This window comes from Pteronotus mesoamericanus, unplaced genomic scaffold (assembly GCF_021234165.1).
Source record: "Pteronotus mesoamericanus isolate MK-2021 breed Mesoamerican mustached bat unplaced genomic scaffold, CSHL_Meso_final contig_73, whole genome shotgun sequence".
In the NCBI taxonomy this organism is placed as follows: Eukaryota; Metazoa; Chordata; class Mammalia; order Chiroptera; family Mormoopidae; genus Pteronotus; species Pteronotus mesoamericanus.
Window position 1 is genome coordinate 6,957,233 of NW_026555245.1, and position 11,897 is coordinate 6,969,129.

The following is an 11,897-nucleotide window of genomic DNA, read 5'->3' on the forward strand; positions in this document are numbered from 1 at the left end:
TAAGCCTATTTATATGGTCTACTTATCTTTGTTGAAGTGTTTGTATCTTTAAATAACTGACCCATTTTATCTAAGTTTTCAAATTTGTGGACAGTATGTTTGTTCATTCCTTTATTATATGTTAATTGTACATGGGGTCAGGAGTGACATTGTCTTTTTTGAAAAGTTGTGTCTTCTCTTTTTTTTTCCTTAGTCTAGCTAGACATCTTTCAATTTCATTGTTTTTGAGGAACCAGCTTTCAGTTTCATTTTTCTCTATTAACTTCTGTTTTCAATTTCATTGATTACTGCTTTAATTTTTATTTTTCTTCTTACTTTGAACTTAATTTTATCTTCTTTACTTAAAGTGGAAGCTTAGATTATTGATTTTAGATCATTTTTCCTACTACATATATTCATTGTTGTAAATTTTCCTTTAAACTCCAATTTGGATGCATTCTACAAATGTTGGTAAGTTGTATCTTCATTTTCATGTAGTTCAGGTTTCTTTTTTCTCTTGGGATTTCTGCTTTCACCTTTGTCATATAAAAGTATGTTGTTTAATCTCCAAATATTTGGGGGTGAAGATTTTTCCAGGTATTTTTGTTGTTGTTGTTGATTTGTAGTTTAATTTTACTGTGGTTTGAGAGAAGATATTGTATGATTTGTATTCTTTTAAATTTTTGAAGGTATATTTTATAGCTCTCAATGTTGTTTATCTTGGTCAATATTCCAGGTGAGCTTGAAGAAATGTGTATTCAGCTGTTGTTGGGTGAAGTATTCTATAAATGTCAATTATATCCAATTGATTGATGGTTGAGTTTAACTATACCCTTACTACTTTTTGCCTGCTGGATCTGTCAGTGACTGATAGAGCAATGTTGAAGTCTCCAGTTATAATAGTGGATTCATCTATTTTCCCATGCCATTCTAATAATTTTCTCTCACATATTTCAATGCTCTCTTGTTAGGTATGTACACATTAAGACTTGTCTCAGACAATTGATCCCTTCATCCTTTTGTATCAACTTCTTTCTCTTTGGTTATTTTAATTGTTTGGAATTTCACTTTGTCAGAAATTTCAGCTTTTTTTCCATTAGTGTTTACAAACATGGTATATCTTTCTTCATCTTTTTACTTTGAGTATGTGTGTGTCTTTGTATTTAAAGTGGGTATCCTGTAGACCACATATAATTGTGTCTCATTTGTCCATTCTGACAGTCTCTGTCTCTTTATTGATGTGTATAGCCATTGATGTTTAAAGTGATCATTGATATATGGGAGTTATATATATGATATTTCTTATGTTTTCTCTTTGTTTCTCCTGTCTGTCCATTGTTTCTATTGTCTTCTATTTGGGGAGCCTTTGTAATTTTATTGACTATTCTATATGACTGCACATTAGCTTCTTTTTCAGAATATGAACTACACTTCTCTTTTTATTTTTTTGTGGTTGCTCTCAAGTTTGTAATAAACATTTACAGTCATTCAGTTCCACTTGAATTAATTTGAGCAAGAAGTTCTAAAGTAAACCAGAGTTAATGAATGATTTCTAGTGTCATCACTCAACTAAAAAGCAATTTAAACCTACTACATGCAAGGCATTGTGCCATCTAATGAAGATCTGTATGGTAATTGGTTCAGTTTATCACATGTTTGGGAATGTATTTATTGCCAGGAACTAAGTGCTAGACACTGAGGGTTAATTCAAGGGTAAATGTGATAGAGGTTTAGCTTTGGGAATTTTTAGTTTAGTGAGAGAGAAAGATACATAAAACTATCTTATAGTGATCTAAGTGCAAGGTTAGACTTTGGTAAAGGTGTTGAGGAAGCACAGAGGAGTCCCGAATGTTCTTCCAAAAACACTAATAATCCAAATGGAAAATAACAAAAACACCAAAAATGTAATATTGTTGATGATGATGAATTTTATTTCAAGGTAATTTGTTACTTCTTATAGTTCTTCTAACACAGGAAATAAAATATTTTGCTTTTCATATTACTAACAAAGATCAAAAGGCTAAGTGACTTACTAAATAGAAAAGGTATACTATGTGGCAAATTAGAGACTAGTAACACAATCACCTGACTATAATATCGGACCCTTCCCATACCAATCAGGAAATTATTAGGAGGAAATTAATAAATTTGCAACAACATAGGACATATATACATGCCAAGTACAGAAATCTGCTTATGATTGTAGAACAAGGAAGAATCAGGGAGGACTGAAGCATTCTGGAAGGTTTCATTCAGAATAGGAATGGGAATAATAGAGATCAACAGGGAAATGGTGAAGGGCATTTCATAAATAAGGAATGACATAAACAATAGGCTCACAGACTCTCCAGATGTCTTTAGGAGACAACATATACATTTTGGAGGAAGTGGAGGTTTTACAAGAATAAATATGAGAAATGTAGTGGAGAATATAACCATTAATTGGAATAAAAATTGTGTTGCTTTTCAAGAATTAGCTTAATTATAGCAGAGTGGCTTATTCAATTTGACTCTAATTGTTCAAACACACCTGCAATAATTCATTTATGCTGCCATCAATAGAATAGCTGACCTGGTAAAGTTATCTGTACTAAGAGACTTGTCCACTTGTATTGTCTAAGTTGGTTTTGGTCTTTCTGGGACTACTTGCTTTGTAAATAAGATATTCCCATATTGAAGGAGAGATTTCTGCAACCACCTGTACAAAATCGTATATAGACATATTTGTCTTTTTATTTCCAGAGAGACTGTCTTTCACTAAAGAAACCCATTTTGCCATCTCTGAAATGAAGATATACCAGAGAAAGTCCAGCTGTCAGGAATATAACAATGATGTCTGCCTTCCATTTCTGGAGCCTCTTCCAGTCAGGTTGCCCAGTAAACAATTTATCTGCCTCTATTCCAGGTTTCTTTTCTTCCTTTTTTTCTGTGAGGCATCCCTTGATCAAACAACATGTAAACCTCTGATTTATCACTGACATTTTTATTTCTTCCCCACTCCTGACATTGATCATAGGAATTAGCAATCCCTATTCTCTCTATTGATGTCTATGGTCCAGCCATTAATCTCAAAGTCAAGAAATATTGGCCCATTTGCTTCTCAGTAAGTAACAGATTTCCACAATTGAAAGGGGATATAATCTTTGAAATGGACAGCTGGCTCCATGCCTCCCTTCTTTATCAAAGCAAAGAAATCTTTGTAGCAGAACTAACATGGTTCATAAGACTCAAAAAGGCTTGCCTCCATCATCTTTATATTCATGGATTGATTTGGTACTGAATTTCAAACTTTTGTTTAGGCTAGTGACTATTCTTGCCCACCCCACTACTCAAGAAAAGAAGGCTGAGGTGATTATTTTCATTTTCATAAACATTCAATGAGACAGAACTGACGCACACCGTTTGGAGTAAAGGGGGAAATAATCCTCTCCTTTGTCCATTGCAAGCCAGTGTATATGCCCAGGACCTGTGCACCTCTGGGGATATTTTGATTTAGTCATGAGCTGGGGACAAGAGTATAAGTTAATCCCTCAGCAACTACAAATGCACACTGCACTCCACTGGACAAAACATTCCGCCTTGTGTCTTTGATGTTGCTTAGTGGATAAGCTGTGTATATATAAGTAGAGACCTTTATCCAAATCTTCCTTGGGGAACCTGAATAAGCCTGAAGATAGCCATCAAAACACTTTCTATGTTTTGAGAAGAAACATATTAAAGATTTCTGACACATCAGCTAACGTGTCATTATGGATTCCAGGTTGTTGACTTGTAAATCAGTTAGTCCTGAAATTATGTCCAAGTCTGATAAGTCCTTGGAAGGACTTAAATGTGATTCCTAGGCTTGATTAAGTACAACTGAGTGCTGGTGATTTTCTTGCACTGAATAATATGATAAGTCTTTCATACTATTTTAAATGAACCCAAAAGATTATGAATGTGAAGAGATCATGGAACATCCTGTTTTATTGAATTGATTGACTGGCTCAGTCATATCTCATTGTTTGGATGCACTGTATAGGAAGATTTCAGGTGAAGGCTGCACCTTTTTATTTCCAATGAAATAATAGTAAATATATTCAATTTAGAACCAAATTCAAATTGCTTATATGTGAATATGAATATCAATATTTAAATTGCTTCTAACTTTTACTTTCTAGCATTAAAAATGCAAATATAGACTATTACATTTCCACTCTGAAAATTAGGTAAAATGAATTTAATGCTTTATTATGTTCTGAATTATGGTGTTTGTGTGGTGTGTGTGTGTGGCAGGGGGGGGAGTGGTGCACTTACAAAATTACCAAAAGGTAAAATGAGAACAAGCAAATTCAGTTTTGTTCTCATAAGTAAAAACCAGCTGATCTGATGTTACACATTCATGGAAAAAAATATCGCCTCCTGCTTTGAACAATTTTAGTTAAAAGATGAATTTTTCATTGCATACTAAAAGTTATAAATGGGGAATGATAGTTAACTGTTTAAGTGTAGCATTTGCCTATGTGAATTCTGTGATGTGAAAAGAATAAATGTCAAGGCATGTGAAAGTTAACTAGGGGTTCGAATCCCCCATCATCTAAGTTGTTGTCTGCAAAGTTATTTGCTAAGGTACATTAATGTATTTCAACTACTAACATGCCATTTAGGAACGTTAGCTGAACTTTAAATTTGTTATGGAAATATATATGATCTCTTTTTAGAGAAATCTAGTACAGAAGTGGGTTAGTCAATAAGGTAGAATTTAATATATTTTATGTCATGACCTCTTTTGATAGTATGATCCTCTCCCCAGGGGAGAAAAACATACATATGGATGGCATTTTGTATTTAATTTCAAGATGTTCACAGGTCCCTGAAGCTCTAGACTTTGGCTTAAGAACTCTTAATGGAATCAATAGAACATGTGATTATGAATTGGAAAACTTAGACTATTATCTGGCTTTAATGCTGACAAAATATATGACCTTGGATAAGTTACTTTTTTTGTGCATTAAAATACTCATTTATAAATACAATTGTTAATATCAATAATAATTTATTCCTCAATATGGAGAATTTCTGGCTTTCTGGAGGCATATCATCATATAAATCCAAAATGATATTATTATTAAAAGTAACATGTGGCCCACATATTGTGTACAATAAATGCCAGCTTCATGTATCTACATATATTTATTTGTTTTCTTCTTTTGCACATTAGAGGGATAAGCCTCAAACTAACTTCGTTTCTAAGGATTTCCAGTCTTACTGAGGCCTCTTTGACTATCAGATTACAAATAAACTATTTGATATTGAATTGATATACAGGTGATTAATAACAGCCACACTTGATTGTCATTAATTGCTTCCTAAGTCTTGGTTTTAGAAAGAAAGTAATGCTGTAAGACTTTCACTAAATTGCCCTATGGCACTTCAATCACAGATTTCTTTTGGATCATTAAAAGTGATAGATCTTGTTTAAAACTGAAATCATGTGGTTTCATTTAAGGAATTTCAAATTGATGCCAGACATTAGCATGACTTGAAATAATTTCATTTGAAATATGGCCCTACTGCGTTTGGTCTCAATTTTCCTATCTCTCTGATTTCAGACAAGGGATGGCCATGGCTCTTCATGATCTTGTCTATTATTTAACATACCCCTGAAATCTTTCCATGTTATCCAGATCTTGGAAGATAGCCCTCTTAGCAAGTTTACTGCCTTGGATATGTGTCTTTATTGACTAAATTAGGGCAGGTAAAGATAAAAATGGACCTGTTAATGCAATAGTCAATCACTAAGAATAATGCAAACCAGGAAAAGTTAGTGGAAATGGGGATACTTTGTGGTAGGACATGAATCAAGATTTGGCTGGGCTAACTGATCATTTTTGGGGTAGTGAAATATAAACAATTGTAAATGGGAGGTTTGAATGTTGAAATCATCTTAATGAGCTATTAACAAATCCCAAGTGCTATAAAAATCATTGGTAGATATGAAACTGTGGTTTAAGGGGTATATGGGAATGATTCATTCTTCCTTTGTGGTTCTTGAAATGCTACAGGCTCAATGGCAAACTGCCTGATTATTGTTGGAGCTTTCTATATTTCATTTCAAATAAAGATAATAAACCACAAAGTAAAGACCACGTTCTATAAACTTCCTCTGAGTGAAAAAATGCCAACATATGCTTTCCACTACACTAACTACCTTGAAATATACAAATAGTGTTATTCTTTCTTTATTGGGAAAACAAAGGGAAAAAGATATTCTCTTATATTTTTCTTGATTTTTATGGTTTCTCAAATTTCAAACTATTTACTGAATGAAACATCTTCAAAAAAAGAGAGTGGTGTACTTGTCTAGTAGAATCATTATCTGAAACTCAAGATTTATTAAAGAAATTATTTTGTTAAAAAATCAATGAGAATAGGCATATAATCATATATGATGTACTGCATGCTCATAATTCCAAGTTAGGTGAAGTATACTGTTTTTTTCTCAAAACATTGATTGTAACTGTAATGTAATAGTTACCTGTGTTACTATTTGCTTAATATCTGTTTCTCTCACTTGTAAGATAAGGACATGATCATGCCCATTTAATTTTTATATTTTCTGGAATTTGACAATGCCAATGAAAGAGGAAATGAAATATTTGTTGACTGACACATGTTGAATTTTCAAATACTTTTAGGCAAAGTTCTACCGTATTAATAATAAATATAATCTTTTAAAATTATAAAAATTTGTAAAGATCAAATTAGCCTTTCAACAGTGTGTTCTGCCTACATAATTGTAACATAATTTTAAAATGTCAACTCTTTATAAGATTTTTTCTATTGGATTTTGACCCTTTTAAGATTGTGCTTCTTGACATGAGGGAAGGCAAGTGTGTAAGTGACCTGTTGAAAAGAAGCATCAATTAAATGCATTTCACTTTTACCAATGATTAACTGGCTTTGCAACTGACTGTTCCTGGTGCTCCTACTTCAGTATTTTCAACATTCATTGTTCTTTAATTTGTCATTGTTTCTTATATACCAATACATATTTCACTGGTTATTGTCTTGTGACTTTTGGGCTTTCTCTCCCCTTCTATCAGTTGAAGTTTAGTTTAACTTCAGTGGTAGTTTAAACTGCCTACTGACATGGCTTATAGAGATTCTTCATAGACCCGAGCTTAACCCTGACTTAACCAAAATCGAGTAGCTTTTCCTAACGTCATCACTTCCACTTTTTTTGTGATGTCCCTTGATTCTTGTCACATGAATTGGCCCATTTGACTCCATGTTCACGGTGTAGCATCACTCTATTCCATTGGGGCTTGAGCCCCTGGTGGCATTAACTGGAGTTCAGAGACTTTTAAACTGAATTTTGCAGCATGGCTGGTTGTCTCAATTTTTTTTTGAAATCCTTTTAATGTAGTTTCCCCATTTAGTCCTGTGAGAATGATTTATTTCTCCCCTTTTTCCAAAAAGATCATGCAAATCCACCTTAATTTTAAAACATGTTAAAGTATAATAAGTACAATGAATATAAAAATGTTCACAAGTGGGGCTTGATAAAAAAAGAGAATTTTTCTTTTCCTGTGGTTTTTACTCAATTATAAGAACAATGTTGTTTTATGAGTTCAAATTCTTAAAAGTATAAAGACCAAAGATGAAGTAGTAATTGCCAACTAGTAAGTGATAGATTAAAAGCACATAAGAGGTTCCAAAGTGCTTCGATATATAAAATAATGAACTATGGTATTAGTGTAAAAAAGTAAATTGCTGAAATTATACCATTTTAATTCTACCTTAGGAATAGCTATCACATTGAATCAGTAATGTTATGTTTCTTTCCCTGCCTTTGGGTGAATATGACATTGTTTTTTTCAAAACCCTTCAGATAGTGTAACAAAGAGGTTCATCTAACAGAAATGATCTGTGTCTTTTTTATCTGCTAAAGCAACAGAAAATCATAGTCTTTGGTGGTAAAGAAATGCATCAAAAACTCCTTTGGACATATAGAATGGCACATATTTCTACAGAGCATAATCGGAAGACAGAGATTTAAAGAACAGAGAAACTTATGTGGGCTCATCTTTCTTTTTTCCTTAGTTACTTTTAAGATAGGTTTTTGAAGGTCTAATATCTCTTTTAGCTCAGAAACTCCTTTCGAGTGTCAGGCCAAGCCTGAACTTGGATGAGAACACCTCATGCCCTTTGGCAATTCTGTCAACAGTAATCCCAATTTTTTATATTAAAGTTAATATGAGGGCTACAATTTTAAATAACACTCCTGTTCTGACATTCTGTGCATTCTGTCTATCAAATACAAGTAATGTGTACAAGTTGCTTCATGCTATGAATAGTTTATTTTTTTTACTAAAATTGGCTTAGGGATAGTCATAACTATATCTACCTTAAGCTTATCATCTTTCCTATTATAGTGTATAACAGGAAGAGAACTTTTGAAAGCTTGGGATATTAGAGTCCTTGATACAGTCTCCCATCTCTAAAGCCAAGATTAAAGGAGATTCAGAAGTTCTTTATTTCCCAAAATTTAAAATGGCATTGTCTCAGAATATTTGTGAGAACTTTCCTAAGCACCAATTTGCAACCTATTCATTTTCATTTCATACCTGTCCTTCATTCAAATATCATTTCTATGCTACAGAGTAACACTAGCTGTTAACCTAGTTACCTCTCCAAGAAATAATACTCATGATAAATTATTTACTGAAGTGAATTAAAGGTCTTTAAAAATACGTCTGCTGTTGATACCTGAGCAGCTGCCGCCAAGTCTGATGCAACACTGTGTAGCGCCAACACCTGCCCACCGTGCACTCTGCACTCCTAATTCCTTTTGGTTCTAAGTCCATAATGGCAACTCAAGGATCAGCTGATTGTGAATCTTCTTAAGGAAGAACAAAGCCCCCAGAATAAGATTACAGTCATTGGGGGCAGTGCTATTGGCATGGCTTGTGCCATCAGTATCTTAATGAAGGACTGGGCAGAAAAACTTGCTTTTGTTGATGTCATGGAAGACACATTAGAGTGAGGGATGGTGGATCTTTAACATGGCAGGCTTTTGCTTAGAATACCAAATATTGTCTCTGGCAAAGACTATAATGTGACTGCAAACTCCAATCTGGTTATTATCACAGTTGAGGCACATCAACAAGAGGAAAAAAGCTGTCTTAGTTTGGTCCGGCATAACATGAGCATCTTTAAATTCATCATTTCTAATGTTGTAAAATACAGCCCCAACTTGAAAATTGCTTATTGTTTCCAATCCAGTGGATGCCTTGACCTGTGTATCTTGGAATATAAGCAACTTTTCTAAAAACCATGTTATTAGAAGTTGTTGCAATCTGGATTCAGCCCGGTTCCATTACCTACTGGGAGAAAGGCTGGGAGTTCAACCATTAAGCTGTCATGGACAGGTCCTTGGGGATAATGGAGAGTCTAGTGTGCCTGTGTGGAGTGGAGTGAATGTTGCCAGTGTCTCCCTAAAGACTCTGCGCCCTGATTTAGGCACAAATGCAGATAAGGAACAATGGAAAAAAGTTCACAAACAGGTGGTTAATAGTGCTTATGAGATAATCAAACTGAAAGGCTACACATCCTGAGCCATTGGACTATCTGTGGCAGATTTAGCAGAAAGTATAATGAAGGATCTTAGGTGGGTGCATCCAATTTCCACCATGAATAAGGGTCTGTATGGTATAAAAGAAAACATCTTCCTTAGTGTTCCTTCCATCTTGGGACAGAATGAAATCTCAGACGTTGTGAAGGTGACTCTGACACATGAGGGAGAGACCGGTTGAAGAAGAGTGCAGTTATACTTTGGGGGATCCAGAGAGAGCTGCAGTTTAAAGTCTTCTAGTGTCATGCCACTTCCACTGCCTAGGCTACAATAGAATTTTAGTTGGAGATTGTGCATATTGTCCCTTTTATCTGACCTGTGACTATATGATCAATATCCTAATGATAGAAATAGTAATGGTCCATAAAACCCTGCATCTGTATCCTGATGCTGGATGGTATTTATCTTGTGTGGTCCTAACCTGGTTCGTGTGAAATAGTTCCACATCCTCAGGCACCACTGTCAATGTGGCACACACTACAGTTGCCCTTCTAACTAGATTTGTGCTCACTGTGTGTGTAACTTGTGGTTCCTTTACCCGACATGCTTAGTCCAATTTTTTCCTCCAATCAATCACATCCTTGGATCCAAAGTATAAATCCTATATATGTTGGGCTTATGTCTTATACATACTCTTCTAAAGGATCTTATTTTGTAAGCTATATGTATCAGATTAGTGTACATTGCCATATAATGTAAAAAGAAAAGTCTACATATAAATAATGTGGGCAACTATCCAAGTGTCATACCAATTAAAATGCAAAATGAACTTTGCATAATGAAAAAATGTCTGCTATTAAAAGACAATGTGTGATAATGAAGCAATTGGCTCAAACTTTATTCATCTACTAATAGCATAGCTCTACCTGAAATATCTGTAATTAATCTGTTCTAGTAAGCATTTATTAAGCACTAACTATGTATCTAGTAATATGCTAAGGGAAAAAATACAAAACTGAACCCAAAACACTCTGCATTAGAAGTTAGTGTATCAACTACGTATAGTCATATTTTATTATAATTGTCATTAACATGTTGCTTTGCAATATATGGAGTTTGGTTTTCATATTTTTAATACTTACTTTTTAGTCTTCTTTCACTAGGAAGTAATAGTCCATTTGTTACTGCAGAATTACCTTTCACTTACATAATTTATATACATATTCTTTTAAAATGTTGCACAAGAAAGAGTATGGGTAATGCTATATACCAACACAAAGGAAAAGATGTGGAAGACTTAGTGAATTATTTCACCAAACAACTCTTGCTGATATCCTCAGTTATGGTTAAAAGATAAACACATGAATAAAAAATACAAACATACATTACCCTTCACATATACAAACCACCCCCCTTCGCTGATGTAGTCTTAATCACCAATTATGTACCATTTTAAAAGTATGTGTTTATATAATTTTGGTAAATGTAGTGAGCGAGTCCATATTGCCAGTTGTGTTGGACATGAAACAATTGTTTCTTTTTTTTACCATATTTTCATTTGTTTGAATCCTCTGAGACACTGAATTCTCATACCCCATTGGCTCCATAAAAGGTGCATCGTAATGTTGTAACATCTTCCTGAAGAGCCCTTCACTATCTACAAGCCTGAATATACTATATCACCCACCTATACTTGTTAGTTATTGGCCAGACTAAATGAAGATTTGGGTTTACAACGATTGCTTTAAGGGACAAAATGTGATATCCTAGTGTGTGACGTACCTATGTAAATAGAAAATGTGATAGATTAAGTTGTAACTAGAAATATGTCATTTGGTGTAAAGTTATCCCATTAAATTAGACAATATGATTGAGAGCAGGATTTGACTCATCTTTTAGAATGTTTCATGCCTGAAAAATTTCAAAAATCCAGAAGTTGCAGTTATCAGTTTTAGTACAATATCATTCTATTATACTATCTTTTCAGCCTGGCCTTCATGAAAGTTAGGAAGCATATTTTACAAGTTTTGGCTTGCTATCACAAATAATATCTGAGTATCAGTGTGATACAAATACTTATAAAATAAAATGTCAGAGTATCTTTGGAGAGGTTGCTCACAAGTGAATTCATTCTCTGGAAGTAAAATTGCTTATAACAAATGTATTCCTTTTGGTTGCTTTAATTAAACATCTAATATATATCTAGTAAATTCCTATTTCTCACAGTAGAAGGTGTGGTGTTTAAGAAAAGCTGCTTTATGATTAGTTATGATTACTAGCGGCTCTTTACTGATACAATAAGCAGTCTTCTGTTGATAAGCTTGATCCAGGTCAAGTTTCGAAAACACATTCCCTATAAGAA

General features: G+C 33.8%; 1 pseudogene; it reads left to right on the top strand.

The window, feature by feature from the left end:
• LOC129078491 (L-lactate dehydrogenase A chain-like) overlaps nucleotides 1-9,835 on the top strand; it is a 51,168-nt pseudogene extending 41,333 nt beyond the window's left edge.
• Nucleotides 9,836-11,897: the final 2,062 nt, after the last annotated feature.